This window comes from Myotis myotis, unplaced genomic scaffold (genome assembly GCF_014108235.1).
Source record: "Myotis myotis isolate mMyoMyo1 unplaced genomic scaffold, mMyoMyo1.p scaffold_m19_p_9, whole genome shotgun sequence".
Classification (NCBI taxonomy): Eukaryota; Metazoa; Chordata; class Mammalia; order Chiroptera; family Vespertilionidae; genus Myotis; species Myotis myotis.
In genome coordinates, this window is record NW_023416401.1 from 80,707,640 (window position 1) to 80,722,769 (window position 15,130).

Sequence of the window (15,130 nt, forward strand, 5' to 3'; positions counted from 1 at the left end):
TCACACTTTCTGATTTTAAAACTTACTAAAAAGTAACCAAAGAATGTGCTTTGGACAAATATCATATGATATCATTTACATGAGGTCAGGAGAGGCATGGTGAGCTTTCCCCTGGAGCTGGTGGCAGGACCTCAGAGAAAGGAACAGTTCCCAGGAATTGGTCTTTGCCAATGAAAGAGCAGGGGCCCGAGAGTGTGCAGGAAATAGGCATCTTGGTACTGCTCCAAGGCAGCCGGCCTGGGATTTCCACATCATGACATGAACAGGGTACAAGGAGTGAAGCGATTTGCCCAGAGCCACTTGGCAATTCTTTGAACAGAGCATGAAAGAGCCCTCTGTGCCCCTAATTCCAGGTTGTACATTTAGTCCCTGGAGCCTGCCTTGCTTCTCCAGAAATACTGGCAGCCTTTTCTGCTGTTAACCAAAGCTTAGTGACAGCACAAAACAAGGTTCCCGCTCCGTCTCCTTCTCCCAAAGAAACCCTGTGAAAAGGGGCTGCCCTATGGTGCTGGCTCCTGAATCTGCCTCTCACTGTTCTACTTAACCCTTCATGTTCTCTCAGACGGACTGGGATGAAACCCCTTGAGCCCAGGGTAAAACCCACCGAGAGTTGTGCCTGACTGTTACTGGCTGAAAGCACCCCAATTCACCTGTTGGTCTTGGCTGCCTGTTATAAACCTAAACAACCCTTCTGGTCTTGCCTTTTCTAACAATGTGAAGGAGCAGGGCTCATGAGGCTCCAGGCATGGATGGAAGCTGTGATAATCAGGAAAACAAACTCAACTTTTTTAAAGGCATTTAAATTTATGAGAATGGGGAAGCTGCTAGTAAACCTGCTGAGAGAAGAGAGGAGAGGAGAGGAGAGGAGAGGAGAGGAGAGGAGAGGAGAGGAGAAGAGAGGAGAGGAGAGGGAGGGAGGGGAGGGGAGGGGAGGGGAGGGGAGGGGAGGGGAGGGGAGGGGAGGGGAGGGGAGGGAGGAGGAGAGGAGAGGAGAGGAGAGGAGAGGAGAGGAGAGGAGAGGAGAGGAGAGGAGAGGAGAGGAGAGGAGAGGAGAGGAGAGGAGAGGAGAAGAGGACACATTTCAGTGATTTAAGTGACTTCCACGGCTGCTCAAGGTTCAAGGTCTGGTGCAGATCACATGGTCCTGCAGCCCATTTGCACCAACATTGTTGTCCTCAACGATCAGAATGCATGAATAATCCAGGCACAATGGGAACTGATGGCATCGGGCATTTATCATATTTATCATCCAATGAGAACGTGGTTCAGAGAACTATAAATCTCCTGGGTTGGAAAGGTTGGGGCCAGCTATACTTCTTTGTCCCTGTAAGGCCCTGAGGATGTAGACAGTGACTCGCTGAGAGAGTGAGAAAGAGAGGTTTCCAGTATGAGCACTGGGCTGGCCCTTTGCCAGCCACTCCCTGCACAACCCTCAGCCTTGACTCCTGTCACAGAGGCCACAGGAATGTGCAGAGAGGTGTGTGTGTGGATGAGGAGGCCTTCGGGAGATGGGAAGTGTGCACTTTGGATATTAAGTAACCAGTCTGTGTAAAAGAAAGGCAAGGAAATAGGAAACTAGCACCAAAGGCCAGAGCTTTCATTATTTGCCAGGAAAATCTCTGTGCGTGGAGTATGTCAGGCTGGTCTTTCAGAACCCAGCGGCTAATGGGACGCGCTCAGCAGCATGGAGGAGCCGGCACGGTCTCTGCTCAGGGCCACTAGAGTGAATTGAAAACATATCATTTGCCTGATTAATTAATCAATTAATTTAGATCCAACTATGGATCCAACTATGAGAAGAAGCACAACAAAGAAGTATAATTTAAAAGATTTACAAAGGGGGAAACCATAACAAGAGCTATTTACTCATTTCCTTATCAATAGGCAGCTTGGGTTTATAAGGGCTCTTGTTGGATAGAAATCAATTTTGTTTTTCACCAGCGTGTTTCTGCTTCATGAGCTCTCAAACCCCGAGATATACTCAAAAATCATCCAATTTCAATCATGAGATGCATTGTACCTTCTTGTAATGTGTAAGGACATTCTATTCAAAAATCATTTCATGGGATACTATAGTAAATGAAAATGATGAACTTAATTTTAAAAACATGGGTAAAATATCAAATATATTGTGTGAATAAAATAAGACACATATTCTCCATCATATTATTTCACTCATGTGAATTTTCAAAACAGAAAAAATGAAACTACATTGATCAGTATTCCTTATATGTCAAGATAAGCAAAGAACTGTTGACTTGCCCTAACCGGTTTGGCTCAGTGGATAGAGTGTTGGCCTGCAGACTGAAAGGTCCCGGGTTCAATTCTTGTCAAGGACATGTACCTTGGTGCCGGGCACATCCCCAGTAGGAGGTGTACAAGAGGCAGCTGATTGATGTTCCAAACTCTCTATCCCTCTCCCTTCCTCTCCGTAAAAAAATCAATAAAAAAATATTTTTAAAAAAAGAACTGTTGACTTTATAATTCAGTGGGGCCTTGACTTACGAGTGTCCCGACTAACGAGTTTTTTGAGAAACCAGCTGTCTCTCGGCCAATTTTTTGCATTGAGTTGATAGAGTAATTTGAGTTAATGAGCACCTTAACGAGCTCGGTCTCTGAACGAATTAAACTCATAAGTCAAGGCCCCACTGTTTATGCTTAATTTTGGGTTTGAAATGTTATTGAATGGAATGAATAGGAAGCATAATATTCTATTGCTTGATCTGACAGTAGTTAAACAGATATAAACTTTACAACTAGTCATTTAACTGCACAAAGAAGTTAGATGAAATTTTCATAGAGCAAAATAGGTAAATTTTAATGCATAAGCACAAGAATTGGTGTATGTTACAAAAAGAAGAAATGAAAAGTCCTATGCATTATGTTATATATGAAATAAAGAAGAAATAATATCTAGTAAGACAAAAATGATACTTAAAACAGTAATTATTCTAATATAAAGATTAAAAATCGCATACTGGGTTAAAAAAAATACAAAATCCAACTATACAATATCCATTTGAAAAACACTGAAAAAAAGGGAAGAAAGTTGAAAATAATGTTTGAAAAAATATAACAATATTTTTGAAATGCTGGAATCTCACATATTACTCTTTGAGCAAGTGGACATGTCAATATGTCATGGAAAGATGAAAGTTCATTTTTAACTGGGTATCACAGAACACGAAGAAGCTGCCATCATTAGAATATGTTCACTTAATGGAAATAAATGGGTATAAATGTTACTACAGCCTGTTGATTTTAACAAATACTCTCAGAAATGATAAATCAGGCAGACAGACAAACATACAGATGATATTAATAATATGTCAGTCAGGAGCTACATATAACCTTGGTCTTACATTGTTGAACACAGAAAATCTTACATCCACTGAGGAGGGTCGTGGGTTTTCTGAATTGCGTGTGGGCCTATGCCCATTAAGCTGTTAGAGCAGCCTTTCTCACATAGAGTTCCACAAGAGAATCAGGTCCTGCAGAAAGCAATTTGAGTAAAGACTGTCTTAATCACACCAAGGAATGTGCATAACCAGCAGCAGGCTAGATGCTGAGATTAGAAATATGTCCTTGCCAGCTGTGGACTCCTCATGAAAACTGTCTGAGAGAGGCATGGAGTGGAACTGTGCAGGGCTGCAGATAACAAGTTCACTTTTCTTGGCTGCCTTAGTGCGGGCTCATAGAGCCCACATGCCTGGGCTAAAGCCACAGTAGAATGACAGTCATGTGCTTAACGTCGCTGATGCTGGGAAGCAAGTCCAGCCCTTCCTTGCATGTTTCTATTTCTGAGACCTAGGTTGCTACAGAAAGCACCACTTTGGGGTGTATGATGACTCCTGTGAGGATTTTTTTTATCTCAATTAGCAGAGTTAATCCTGAAGTATTTATGAATTTGAGGGAACCAGTTATAAATACTTTGTAAATTATAATGATCACCTCAGAAAAAGTAAATATTACACATAAAATATATATAATTAAAAAATAAAATATACATAATATATTACATTCTCCTTCTATTTTTATACATGTACTAGAGACCCAATGCACAAAATTTGTGCAAGAGTAGGCCTTCCTTCCCCCAGCTGCTGGCACCGGCTTCCCTCTGGCTGCTGGCAGGCACCCCGGACCTGGGCTTCCCTTACAGCCCCAGCTTTGTCCAGAAGGTCGTACGGAAGGACATCTGGTCTAATTAGCATATTACTCTTTTATTATTAAAGATATATATATATATATATATATATATATATATATATATAGTTAATCCTCACACAAGGATATTTTCTTCCATTGATTTTATTTTTTTGGAGACAGTGGAAGGGAGGGAGGGTGGGGGAGAGAGGAGAGAGACAGAGAGAGAGACATCAATTGGTTGCTTCCCGCACCAATCAAACCCTGATCAGGGCCAGGGATCGAACCTGCAAAGCAGGTAGGTGCCCTTCATTAGGAATCAAACCTACAACCCTCTGGTGCATGAGCCAACACTCTAACCACTGGGAACATCGGCCAGAGCAACAGTGTGGCTTCTTTGATCAGAGCAGTTCTCCTGTACACAGTTGAGTAATCATGTATATCTTAATTCCATAATTTTCAATTCTATAAAACAACTATAGAGCAATTTAAATGCCTGTCTTCTGAGAACTTTTGGAATTACAAGGGGCTTTTGAACACTAATTGCCTTTAATCACTTGACATACTATTAAGGCACTCTCCTTAGCAGCTCTCAAAATTCAGTCAAAGCTCCCAGGCATGAAAACAGCTCCCAAACAGTGTTCTGATAGGAAGGTTCATTCATGGGGGAGCAAAGAGGCAGGGAGGGCAGCTGTGTCTGAGGCTTATCCAGAAGGGTCTTGAAGACAAGACTTCAAGTCGATGGTTCTACTTCCACCTTCTTCTCCCTCTATCTTGCCTGGAATTTATTTTATTATTTTGTTAATCCTCACCTGAAAATATTTTTCTATTGATTTTTAAAGAGAGTGGAATGGATGGGGAGAAACACACAGAGAGAAATATTGATGTGAGAAAGACACATCAATTGTTGCCTCCCACACATGCTGGGGCCTGGGATTCATTCTGCAACCTAGGTGCCTTTGACCAGATCCAACCCCAAGGCTCCATCCACTAAGCCAAACCGGCTAGGGCTGGAATTTTACTTTTAAGGTGAAGCAATGTTTTACTATCCAGTGTCCTGACAGTTTTGCTGCTCCTTCCTTCTTTCTTTCCTTCCTTCCTTCCTTCCTTCCTTCCTTCCTTCCTTCCTTCCTTCCTTCCTTCCTTCCTTGAATTTATTGGGGTTACATTTGTTAATAAAATTATATAGGTTTCAGGTGCCAATTCCGCAACATACCATCTGTATACTGTATTGTATGTTCACCATCCCAAGTCAAGTCTCCTTCCATCACCATTTATACCCTTCTTCACCCTGGAAGTCTGCACATTGTGGTCCTTACCCATGAGTTTTTCTCTTTTTTTTTTTCTCAATCCCTTCACTCCCCCCTCTCCAAGCTCCCCAACTTCCCCAACCCCACAGCTATCAGCCTGCTCTCTATCTATGGGTCTGTCTCTACTTGGTTTGATAGTTCATTTTGTTCATTCGATTCCACATGTCAGTGAAATCATATGGTACAACTTGTCTCTCGAAAACCATTTGGGCTTCTCTGCCAGCAGGTGAGCAGCCCACATACCTGCCTGTGCCTGCAGCTGCCGCTCAACGCCCTTCTCACCTGACAGATCTGAAACTCCCACGACCTGAGAAGACAGAGGCAGGTGGGAGTCCGCAGCTCCGCTGTGCTCTGTAAGCAGCCTGTAACAATCCGAGCCAAGGGCTCAGAAACTCAGGTAGCCACACTGGTCTTTTCCATTTGGAACTAGTCATGGTCTCCTTGCCTCCAAATTTCAAATTTTAGAATTTGTTTTGATGTAAACTATAGTGCCCTTAAACATGGGGTTATGATCATGTACATTGTTAATGTTTGCTCTTAAAATTACTTTAAGAAAGTGATACATGTGTGCAAGATTTTTCAGATATCAGATTGAGTCAGTGTGCATCCAGTGAAAGGCGGTCAGAGACAGTTCTTCTATGGGGTTTGTTTCTGTTTTATAACATGTTGCTTTGTTTGCTTATCTTTTCTGAAATAATCTATACAAATACAAGTATATGAATATGTCTTTCTTTTTACACAAATGAATATGTGTATACTCCACATTCTGCAGTTTTCTAGACTTTAAATTAAATTTTGGAGCTAATGCTATAGTGTCAAAATTAAACAATTATTTTTAAACAGATGCATGATATATCTTTGTAAGAACAAACCATTAATTATTTAACTGGCTCCCTATTAATGAATATTTGCTTAGATCCAGACCTATTCTTACAAAGTCATTTTTGCATGAATATCTTTGCATTTAAATGACCATACCTACAGATTAAATTTCCAGACTGAAAACGTCTGGGACAGAGTGTGGTTCATTTAAAATTTAGACTACTAGAATTGGTAAACGAATCCAGCTAAGCAGCGGGATACAAAATAAATATTCAGAAATCAGTTGCATTTTTATATAACAACAATAAACTATTTGAAGGGAAACTAAGAAAATGATCCCATTTACAATTACTTCAAAAAGTATAAACACCTAAGAATAAATTTAACCAAGAATGTAAAAGATCTGTACTTGAAAAATTATATAACACTGAAGAAAGATAGTGAAGAAGGTACAAATAAGTGGAAGCATATGCCGTGTCCATGGGTAGGAAGACTTAGCATCATTAAAATGTCCATACTACACAAAACAATCTACAGATTCAATGAAATTCCTATCAAGATACAAATGGAGTATTTCACAGAACTAGAAAAAAATTTCTACAAATTTACATGGAACCATAAAAGACCCCAAACAGCAACAGTGATCTTGACAAAGAGGAACAAAGTTGGAGGAATCATGCTATCTAATAGCAAACTATACTACAAGGCCATAGCAATCAAAACACCATTGTACTGACATCAAAACAGACATATCAGTCAATGGAACAGAATAGAAAGCCTAGAAATAAACCCACACCTTTATAGTCAATTAATATTAGCAAAGAAAGCAAAAACATACAATGGGCTAAAGATAGTTTATTCAATAAATGGTGTTGAGAAAATTAAACAGATGTGTGCAAAAAATAAAACTAGACCAACTTTTATACCAATCACAAGAATAAACTAAAAAATCGGTTAAAGACTTAAATGTTGGACTTAAAACCATAAAAATCCTAGAAGCATTTGTAGCATTTAACTTGTTTGGGTCTATTGCCTCTTATGAAAATCTAAGGGAGTTGAAATTTAGGAAGTTAAAGATTTCATCTTATACTAATTACCTCTCTGACTTTATGCTTCTGTTCTTTACTGCACATATACACCTATATATACACAGAATAGATGGTTATTATAAAAGAGAAGAACTCAGACTCATTGGATTTCATTCAGTTGATTGAAGAGAATGAGAAGGGCATGAACAGAGGAGGAAGAGAAATAAGCCAGGGCAAAGTGGCCTTGACCAATGTAGAGTGACCAAGAGGGTTCAATAACTAAACCAGGACTCCCTGAGTTCAGCAGAGGGAAGTTCAAAATTACACACAATCTTCATAAAACACACTTGATAATCAATGTGGAGGAGGACATGAGAAATGGGAAGAAGCAGAAATCAAGTCTTTACAAAGCCAAAGTCAAGAATAATAATTTTTGTTTTATATGGATCTTGGCTTATTAAATACTGGATTATATTCATAAACCTCTACTAGTCATTGTGATTACTCAGGCGTCTCAGAGACAGAACTACAAGGACGAGGAGAAGAGAATGAAACCAGACAGGACAGAACACAGGGACAGAACACACAGGGATGAGGAGGTGGCAAGCCCTCGTCAGTGCTGAGGCCCTGGGTGCCTTGGGCACCCCCACCAGCTCTGGCAGTTGATAAGGCTGATCTGAGAAGTGGAGAGCAGTGGGCAGTGCCAAGGGATATGACTGCTGGGATTCTGGCTTTCCTCACTGTTGTATGCCAAGGAGCCTGTAAACTAGCCAAACAAGAGCAGGGATTCATTAACTGTCTAACTAACCCCCAGGGAGGAAGTGGAGCACCTGGTCTCTCATGGCAGAAGCCAGGACGTGGACATCCAGGGCCTTCAGCCTCCCCACTGGCTTCCACCTTCCACTGTGTCCTCACTGACTGACCGACTCACTTGCAGGTAGACACACAGTTCCCGTAACACCTAGGGCAGACTTCACGCAGTCTTGCCACTGCATGAGCTGGACTCACTGCCTGATTCTAGGTCAGAATGATTCTGTAGAAAACCTGTAGTGATCCCTTAACTTAGTTTGCCTCCACCCCCTAAAGCAGAACCTGAGATGGGTGTAGAGTCTCCAGGAAGCAAAAGTGATGGAGCAGGTGAGTGTTACCCAAGAGGAAAAGCCACCAGAGGGTAGGTGATTGCTGATCCTGACCACACACTGGAGCTCAGCTTCCAGAATTTCTCACAGACATGCTCATCCAAGGGAGGGCAAGCTAGAGAACTTATCTGCCACTTTGCACCCTCCGTTGACTGATAGCTAACTTCCCTGCACGGAACAGGTCCTATGGCTTCAGATAAAAACACCCAGGAAAAAAAATGAGAGTCTGGAAGCAAGGGTGTGAGGCGAACGCTGTCCGGACACAGGAAATTGCCCACCACAGCTGGGCTAAATCTTGAGCCTGAATCTCACCCCTGAGTCACAGGGGTGTGAGTCAGCACTGGATGTGTCTGTTATAGCCAGCATGGGCTGATGCCGTTGCAGGACAAAGGGCTGGTTTCTAGGAGCTCCTGCAGAAACCCCCTGGTTAGATACAGGAAAGTCACTGGACAGGTAAGCAATCCATGTGGTGGGAAACAAATAGCCAGCTCATAAAGGACCACAGGCAACAGTTATGGAGTCTAACTTCCGATGGCTTGGGAAAGAAAGACCTGGTCACTGCGGTCCTCTGTAGGTAGTACAGGACCTGAGAGAATACTGTAGACAGTATTCCTACTGTAGACAGGACTTCTGCAGACAGTCCTGCAGAAGTTGAGACATGCTCGCCTCTGGTTACAGCTCCACGACCAAGAGGAGACACATGCCACAGCAGGTGAGGCCGATAGTGTGTGAATGCAGCAGGGGTGGAGGAAGTGGTGGAACTGCCTGTGGCTATGCCCAGTGTGGGACCCCCAGCCGGTGTGCAGTTTTCAGCTTTGCACCTTCATAGCAACAGGAACAAGCATGTGGTCCGCTACCAGTCATGGGAGGTGGACAGAGGCTGCTATGGAGTTTCCTACCTGGAGCAGAGTTGGCCAGGGGGCACAGGATGACCATGCCCGCAGGTGACACACGGGGGCTGCGGTGGAGCCAGCCTGGGCAGAAGATGTTCTTTGAGCGTTTATTGCAGTACTTGTTATTCCATCCTGACATCCAGGCAAGAGCTTTTAAATTAGCACAACTTCGTAAGCATCAACGATGTAAGGAAGCACATTTAGCCCTCTGGGGAAATTAAGCCATTTAACATTACACACTGACATGCTAATGCCTCAAATAAAAATTCAGCATCTCCGTAAAGGGTGCCGTCCCAGAGCCCATTTCTCTTACAGCCAGGGAACCAGGAATGTCCAGCATATTACACAGCGCATGCTCCACTTCGGTTTGTTTTTTTAAATACGGTCACTGTTTTAATATCTCCTTTTGGTAAAGGGTGTGTCAGTACAGACTGCTGATGTGTTGCTAAAACTTGAGCCTGAATCTCACCCAAGGAAACCCAGACTGCAGGGGAATCGATAGGAAGTCCGATAGCCACAGTTTGTTGACCAAAAGAGTTAGTTGAACAGCAGTCTCCTGTTCAATACAGGTAACTGTGCAACGACTCCTAGTCTCTCATTGCTCATGCATTCCAGAGTTTGTTTGTTTGTTTTATTGACAGACTGTTTGGTCTTACCCTTCTTTGTGTTTAGAAGATAAGACTGAAATTTCATATCACACTGTAGTTTTCCTTCAAGATTTGTATTTGTTGGTTGGTGTACCTGGCCAGCATCAATGTCGCATTGCCCATCGCTTTCCAGTCTTTACCCAGCTGCTGGGACACCCCTGGCAAGTACAGCCCTACCTGCACAGGGCTGGGACGGCTCCTTCACCTTGAGGTAGAAGTATGGGTGCTCTACGGACTCTTGGGCAGTCAGTCTGTTGATGGTCGTATTGCAGAAGTTTGTCTAGAAAATCTAGGGCCTCAGGGATGAGGAGGTGTCTGTTCTCATTATGCATAAAGTTTTCCCAGCATTCCCATGAATATCACTGAAGGGCGGATCTAGGTATATGTGATACTTCTTCAAATAGTCATACAGCTCATTTGTATCCTGAACCTCGGCAATTCAGACAAGCTGGTCGTAGTTGTCCTGTCCGTGTAGGAAGGGTTCTCTCTGAAAGATCATGCTTGCTAGCATATAACCCAAACTCCACATATCCAAGTTAAAACCATGCATCTTGTAGGCCACAGAGCTCTGGTCCCTTGAAGTACCTGGAGGCCACAGGACATGGCAGTCCTGAGCAAGAGGGCAGAACTCTGCCAGACCCCAGGGTATCAGCCGCTGCTTTTCCTGTTGGTGAGCATCCGTCAGGACATTGGGAGGTTTCACATTCCTAAGCACAATCTCTTGTTGGGAACTCCAGAACTTGAAGTACTTCATCCATATAAAACCAGGTATCACAGTCTGTCCGGATCCTGTAAAATTGCTTAAAATCTATATTATTGATATTGATATATTCAAATACCAAAGCCAGTGTCTTGACACAGAGTACTTCACAGTGTCAATCAATTTAATGATATTTCACAGGAGGGTTCTCCAGAATCTTAATCTCTTGTTTTATCTTCTTTATCTTCACTGGCTTATGACTTTTTACAACCACTCTTTGGTGATGTTAATGACCTCAAATACTTCATATGCTTTCCCTGGACCAAGTTTTCTAACCATTTGCTAGTCACCAAAATTACCCCAGTTTGGGACGTGAGCCAGATAGTACTCAGGGCTCCTCAGGCTGTTCACCACAGCCTAGCCCTGCAGCCCCTGGAAGGCTGGAAGGGGGTGCCTCAGGGCACCTCAGGGCACCCAGGGCTGTGGCTGTGAGGCCAGGGCCCTGGGGCAGCAGCAGAGGAGGAGGAGCTGGGAGGCAGGTGGGCTGGGGGCAGGCATGGCGAGGCAGAGGGCTGGGCTGTCCTCAAGCTGCAAGACACCCTGAGAGGGGGTGCTGCAGTGCCATAGGCAGCAGCCCCTACTGGTCAGAAAAGGAGATGCTCTGTTTCTGAATTCATTTTTTTAAAGTCATCACAAAGTTTCACTTTATACGTAACCTCTAGATTATTTCAAATATGTGCACTTATCAAATGCTACTATTCAAATCAAACCCTGGGAGCTAAAATTCTCTGGGGTTCCTATTGGTTCTGCATTCATAGGTCGCTGTTACAGACCAAGCAAGTGGGTGTGTGGAAAGTCACTCTGGAGTGAATCAGGTACACAGCACCCTAACCCTGAGCCTACACAAAGTCCAAAAACTATAGGTCTTTCCTCCCAAAGTTAAATCCAATCAGCACCATTCCTCTGTCTAGTATCTCACAGTGGGACTGTGAACTAAACTGAAGCTCTTGTGCGCGGTTTGAGGTTCCTGCTCACAGCAGTCACTTTCTTGACGGTTTGGTTTCACAGATGCCCACGCTAATCTCACTAGGTTGGATGTTTCTCACCCTTTAGCTTTACAACAGCAAGTGAACAAAAGCAGGGTGCTTCCTATTCTGTAAACATACACTGCTGGGCCTGCCGGGCCTGCCTTCTGTGCTCTGTGGCCCGTGGCAGTGAGTGTGCTGCCCTGGAGCAGAGTTGAGGCTGTGATGGAGACAGTTGTATGCAGCCCATACAAGATGCCAATTGCATCTTATTGTTTGGGAGTAGACAGGATTCGTAGAGACCAGTGCCACACAGGAAAGTGTTAACCTAAAAATAAAAAGCCTTTCAAAGTGAGAGGCAACAGATCAAAGAAGAGCTATTTGGGATACACTGAGTCCGGCAGAAGCCCAAATGGTTTTGATGAGGAGACAAAGTCCAGTAGGCATCAGTGCGGCCGTCCTAACAACTACTTTCTTGTTATCTTCACAAACAGTTCTTTGGGGCACAGTGTTACTTTAGGCCTGGTCCAAAGGTTACTTTGCCATGTTTTAACATTCCAAAGGTTTGAGGCATAATATGTGCAAGGCAATTCCTCTGGCATGGCAACTCCAGCTCCTTTTTTTTTTTCACAGAAGAAAAGACAAATTCTTTGGGGTCAGATAACCAAGAATGGTTTAGCAGAGTGCACAGGTCTGGTCCTGTGATAGCCCAGATGTTAATGAGGAATGAGTTAAGGACAGGAAGCACCCTATACCAGTAAGGTGTCAACCGGCAGAGCTAGAAATTAGTAGGAGTCTGATGTTGACAAAAGCCTCTGTCCTGACAGGCAAGGAGCAGGATTGCTACAAAACGGAAAAAGGTTTGGTCCTATCATTGGGACCATCTCAGTTTGTTCAGGGCTTAGTGGCTTCCCAGGATGCAGAAGTGGGAAAATCCTGGCAAATCCAGACTCCTAAGTTTTAAGGTCAGCAAACCAGGCAGAAATATTAACCCAGAGCAAAGGGCTCTCCTTTTCGCCTGGGAAGCCCAGTATGGCTCCTGGATTCCTGCAGGCAAAGCTGTGCTCCCACTGTAGCTAGTGTCCTTATCCTCACAGAACTAAGGTCATGGGATTATTTTAGAAGAGTTTATTTTGGAAAGCAGCTACTCTAATTGCCTCCCTTTTAGGCCATTATCCTTATTTTAAAGCCTGAGGTTAAGTGTTTTATTCCAGGTCAACAAAGCTAAGTAGTGGTAGAGTCACACAGTGATAGAGTGGAAAACTAAATGGTTCCATTTCCACTCCTGTGTTCTTTGTGCTGTAACCTTCCATCTTATAATGTACTAGAGGCCCAATGCGTGAAAATTCGTGCAAGAATAGGCCTTCCTTCCCTCTGGCACCCGGGACCTGGGCTGACTTCCCTCCGGCCCCGCCTTCCTCAGGAAGTACATCCGGAATGACATCTGGTCTAATTAGCATATTACCCTTTTATTATTATAGAAGCTCAGTATGGGGCTCATCTGAATGCTGGGTCCATGGTGTTGAGGGCAGAAGCAAAAGCCTGCTTACCACTGCTGGTTCCCTCCTAGTTTCTAGCCAACACTTAGCAATCCCAGGCAATTCTTAAAGACTGGGGTGGGTTGTTTAAGTAATGAACATTAAATACACATGGAAAGAAAAAACAGTGAGGAAGGGGTACTTGGAGGTTGTGGCTCTTGAAACTTGAAACTGAGCATAGTATTGTAATTTATACAGTGGGTAGGTAACACTTGGGATATGGGTTCTATTTGAAAAGTTGAGGTGGGAAACGCAGAAAGAGTATGATGTAGAAAGAGGATTTAGGGTTGAAAAGGTCACGTAGTCATGGCAGAGAGATAGGGGTATTGAAATTGGTATGCAATGCAGTAACTGGTCCCAGCATCCCATACTGTAGATCCTTGCTGCATACATTCTGAAAACTTGTTCTCAGAACCCCATTTTTAGGGGCTAGCTCCTACCTTCTGTTGCTATCACTTAATTAAGTACATATTAATCTTCTACTGTGTGCCAGGCATTGTACTGGCACTGGAGGTATGCAGGCAAAGAAGTCATAGTCCATGTCTATAAGAGCTCTCATTGTAGATGAAGGAGGACTTAAGTCTGGGATCAATAAACCTTTGCAGGTGACCTCAAAGTTCACATAAGATACAGAGGTACAAACTTCCTGTGGGAGAGAGGGTATCTTCACAGAGAGGGGGTCTCTGGGCTGAGTCCTGAATGAATACGTGTTCCCAAGACGAAGAGACAAAGTGAAGATTGTTCTGTGTGTAAAGCATAGCTTTTCTCCATTTCTGGGGGCTGAGGCAACCATTTTTCTCCTTCCCCCATATACTGATTAGGAACTCTTAGGACACCTACTATCCTAGCCTCAGTCACATACAAGAGTTCAGAGGTGCTACAAAAGCCTTCTCTACTCCTCACTCCTTATTCAGTCCCTGTGGCCATTACCCAGGGTCCCATGGCAGGGCCTGGGAGAGCTCCCCAATCAGTCTCCATTAGTTCTCCTCCACATGGATACACACCAGCACATCAGTATTCAAACAACTGCTCTACATGCACCAATAAGTAATTAGAAATAAAATAGGAAAAGTATTCTACCTACAACGAAGACAAATGTATAAACTAGTTAGAAATATGTTTAACAATAAAGACCTAGAGCCTAGATAACTGATATAAGATGTAGAACCTGGGCACATTTTTATTATCAGATGTGAAATAAGAATGAAGCTAATGGAGAGAGACACATGAGAAGATTTAGTGTCACAGTAATACCACGTGCTCTCCAAAATAATGTGCAAACACTATCATTCTAATTGATAGTCCAGTGTGATATTTTATTTGAATTGGATCAAATAAATGACTGTAAAATTTATACGGCAAAATGTATATATTTATATTTTTTAAAAATAACTATGAGGGTGGTTATATTTTGCCAGTTTTCAGATCCTCAGAGCTGTTATAACCAATCATCATGTCAATGGTGGGGCAGAGGAGCTCTATGAACAATCCAGACATCAGTCTCAGTGTATGAGGATTTAATATGGAATGAAACACAATTCAGCAGGAAAACATTAGATTACTAATAAATGGCACTGGCATAAATGTTAGTCTTCTGGAAGAAAATAAAATTAGAGATCTGTTAGTAGTTATACAAACTTAAAATCTAGTCTAATCAAAGGCTTGAATGTAAATATAATGGGTAATTAAATTCTTATGAGAAAATCTGGGAACATAGATGCATATTCTATGTTTGAGAGAGGCCATTTTAACCACAATGAAACACAGAAGATATTAAAGAAATGACAGCTATGTGTTATATAAAACTTTTAAAAAATATATTTTTATTGATTTCAGAGAAAAGGGAGAGGGAGAGAGATAGAAACATCATTGATAAGAATCATTG

General features: G+C 42.8%; 1 pseudogene; it reads right to left on the reverse strand.

Annotated features, from left to right (window-relative positions):
- Positions 1–10,118: 10,118 nt before the first annotated feature.
- On the reverse strand, positions 10,119–11,021 carry LOC118662494 (annotated as a pseudogene).
- Between the last annotated feature and the right edge of the window lie 4,109 nt (positions 11,022–15,130).